Consider the following 4,078-nt stretch of genomic DNA (forward strand, 5'->3'; position numbering starts at 1 on the left):
AAGATGAAAAATCGTTCGTGTGGGAACTCGGCGCTGAATAGTTTAAGACCACGCGGGGGGCCTTTTCTATTTTGTTTTCCCGTGCAACCAAACTCTTTAAAAAATACTGGCACGTTTGATACCCAGAAGCATCCCCTGTGCTCGTAGACACACCGTATATTGCAGGCCGGCAGAGCAATTTAGACCACCTGATGATCTTGAAACTGCGTCGAAATCTCGACCCATGGAGCTCTTTGTTTTTGACTAAGTGAGTGAAACAGCAGCCGGGTGCTGTGCTTGAACCATCATCCTTGTGGTCAGCAGTCAAAGGCTCAGCCACCGAGAGGCTCTTGAGGGTTGCACTTGTCAAGTATGTGAACTTTCCGGGTGTGCACCTTTTTAAGGCAAATTTAGAAATGCAACAAGCATGCACGTTGCAGGTGTTGGGCTTCGCAGTTGCGCAGTGGAGCAGTTCTGCGGCTCCATTGTTCCTAAACAGTCGCAGCGAGGGAAGACAAAAGTCAATGCTTCGTACCGCCTGCAGGCTGCCGAGAGTGTGATATTTGTGAGTGTGATATGTGTGAGTGTGATATCTGCTCGCGCTACAAGCAGTAGCACACCTTTGCAACGTAAGTGCACATACCGATCCTCATCTTGCTTCGACGAAGAGAGCGTTGATAGTGTCGTGATTGACATGAAAAGGAAAGTGCAGGAGCAGTTGCGGAGTATGGTGGGTGAAAGAGAAAAGCCCCAAATGGCGTTGACGGCGCATTATCAAATGCCGATGGTCGAACGGTTTCGTCGTGAAACTGGAAACGTCATTTCTTCATTCGCTTCAGTTCCGGTTTCGGTTCCACGTGCTCAAAAAATAGCGGTTCTCGTTCGGGTTCAGCTCCGGAAAAAAAAGCCGGTTCGGTTGCTGTTTTCGGTTCGGTTCGGTTCCGGTTCGACACCCTGGTTGCCACTAAAGTGCGTGTGGCACATTTGTTCAGCTTTCCGCTTCTTGGTGTAGTACTCACGACGCTGGTCGTCTGACATTGCTGTCATGCGTCGCTGCCTTGACTCGCGTACATACTAGACATAAATTCATGGTCTGTGCCAGGCTTCCCTGATGGCGAAGACGTCAGTTTTTTGCGTTACGCTTCTTTCTTTTAGGAACGTTTAGAGCAATTTTGATGTCGCGTGCTTACGAGATACTTTTGCATAGTTTAACAGCACGCTTTTCTGACGCCGCTCCCAGCGCATGACAACGCAGAAACTGGCAAAGGCGTGAGTGCTCCGCACCTGCAGTGATCTAGAGCAGCAGCAGCGCTGGTCGATATTTACGGAGACCAACGCCACGTCTGCAGAGAACTAACGCCGCGGAGAGGGTGGCCCATATTCGTGGAGCCCAGCTTTATGAGAAACCACGGGTGTTCGTGTTCGCCACCGCAGGTGCAGATGATATAGAGCCGCAGTGTCTCAGTGATGCATTCGGCCAGGGGAATAGCCGGGGGCCCTTGAAAACCACCCTGAGAGGCAAATAAACATTGCTTTAACAAAGAGGTCTTAAGGCCATGCTCACAAACTCATCCGGGCACCCAAAATACGGGAAGCAACGCGGGATAAAGTTGACGTTGGTGTGTGTTGGTAGCGTTACTCAATACCCCAAGGTTAGGGCTTAACGACGACACTATCGAGCAACCTCTTGACCGCGGAGCACCACTCGAGGTGCCCCATGCTATGTGCACTCTTGCTATCGTGCTTTGCAGCTATCCCGTAAAAAGAGTGTTTATCGCCTTGACTCTGTATTGCACCTAGATTTAGCTTTCTGCTTGCCACTAGCTTCAACACTGTCCGACTCCAGCCCGAGCAGTTATACTTGTGACATTGAATGGAATAACGCTGTCTTAAACTGTACGTCTCTAGTGCGGGGTTTTTCCTTTTTTCATTTTATGTTTTTGATTTGTTTTATTTTTATTTTTCTTGTTTGAGGGGAGTATTTCCTCTGCTTTTTCTGTCTTTTTCATCGAAAAGTTTTCTGTCTTTGTTGTTATTTTCTTTCTCGCTCCGCTCTGCTGCTACCTCTTTTAATAGATTTTAGGGCTTGTGAAGCTGCCGAGGGTAGCTTTCGTACTGACAAATCCGCCATAAAAGTATGTATATTTTATGGAACTGAAGCAATTGCAACACTGGATAGCTGGATTCAACGTAGTGCTGTAACTGCACTTAACGACGGACAGAAGCTCGCTACTTGGCTGTGCCGTCAGCAGTCAGCGCACCTCCAGTTTTTGCCTTATGAAGATCGGCGCCCCAAAAAGTATTCCTTTTAACAATGCGCAAATCGCTTGCCATCATCGTTGCTTAAGCAAGGCTGGCCGTTCTGCTCGTTCTTAGAGAAGACCGATGGTAGTAAATCCGTACGTGACGCAATGGTGGTCAGCGTCTGATTAGTAAGAACGTCCACTGCCGTATCAATGACCTGAAACTATAGCAGGGAAGACGAGGGTTGGATGTGACAAGACCGGGAGATGTGTAATGCCCAGGGTGATCAGCAGCAATGCCTGCGTGGTAACTAGAAGAACCCAAGGCGGCATCTGTGAATACTGCTTCAGGAGTTTCATCTGTTCGGGTAGCGCGAGCAGAAAGATGGATACCGTGGGAGGGCGTGTAATGCGATTTACCAGGCGGTCATTTTCCTTTTCTATGGTAGACTATCGACAGGAATGCTTAGAAGGTTAGAATGAAACATGCTCGAGTCCAGCAAAAGTGTGCGGTGACCAGAGGCAGTCTATGTGGTGCCTTGCATGAATGTGCATACGCTGTTCAGTAACCACCTATGTTGAAGGAAGGCTGGAGAACCGGTATTTTTGTGTAATTCAGTTCGTATATGCATGTGCGCTCTTTTTAGCAGGTGTGGTATTTTGTTCTGTGCCTGAATGAGGGCAACACTCGTGCCTACGTAAGAGAGCTGTTAATAACAAACGGGAGACCTTGGTGCCAGCGAGAAAAGTTCCGCGTGACATACTTCTACACTCTTAGCCAAAATGGGAGAAAATAAGACTAACTGCAGCATTTACGCCTCGCGAGGAACATTTAGTCCTCAAAAGACCAAACGCGCCAAGATTAGGGTCGTGTGCAAAATGAAGGGACCAAACGTTGGTCCCTCGACGCGAATGGGACCAACGGAAAGACTAAAGGCGCAACCACATGCAACGTTTTGCCCGCGTCTTGCAACCGTCTGCGGCGCCTGGCGCCGACGCGGAACGGGCGTTGGAGAGGGCGAGCAACCACATGAGACGCGCGAAGAGCGCTTCTCCGATCCAAGTTGCCAGACTTACTTTGGTAAAGGCAGCATCGTTCTGTTTAAGTCATTCTTAATAAACTGAAGAATAATCAAAACTTCAACAAACAAAACACGTTAAATTGATGTTCTATTAAATAAAGTGCTAAAGAGCCGCCAAATAAAGAGCCGCCATGTTGCGTGCGGAGGGGGACCGGAAATTGAGGACAGCAACATCCGGCGCAGACGCCGAAAACGGACCGAAAATCTGGGATGCGCAGACACCGGCGCTCCGAGCGCGCTGCTGTGTATTTGGTGGCGCGCGCTGAACGCGCGTCGCCGCGGACGGTCTCCAAACGCGACCAAAACGTCGCATGTGGTTGCGCCTTAACAGCGCCCTTTGCTCCGGCAACGTTGCTGTTGCTCCCCCTGGCGGGGGCCCTACGACTTGTTTCTACTTGCTCGGCGGCCGGCGGGGACGGACGTGCGAAAGGTGAGCTGCGGCGGCGGCGGCTTTTCCCCATTCGCCCTTTTTTTTGAAGTTCGTGAGCTTGCATCTTAGCGTCAGAGTGCCAGCTATTTTTAAAACTAACGCCAGTCGATTCGCTGTGCGTTACTGCCGACGGCGACCTAATTTTTATTTGTTTCGGTCAATATTTACCCAATTTTTTGCTTAACCCTAAAATAGTAAAAACGCACTTTCTCTTTAAACGAGCGGCCCAACCTCATAAATAACCGCCCCAGCAGGAGCAGCGTACAAAAAGGAAGCTAACCGCTCACTTTCTTTCTTTTGAAATTGTAGTTTTAATACATTTATAGCCAGAAATGTCAAAGCAT

Source organism: Haemaphysalis longicornis, unplaced genomic scaffold (assembly GCF_048455015.1).
Source record: "Haemaphysalis longicornis isolate Haplotype H1 unplaced genomic scaffold, Haemaphysalis longicornis Haplotype H1 scaffold_7, whole genome shotgun sequence".
NCBI lineage: Eukaryota > Metazoa > Arthropoda > Arachnida > Ixodida > Ixodidae > Haemaphysalis > Haemaphysalis longicornis.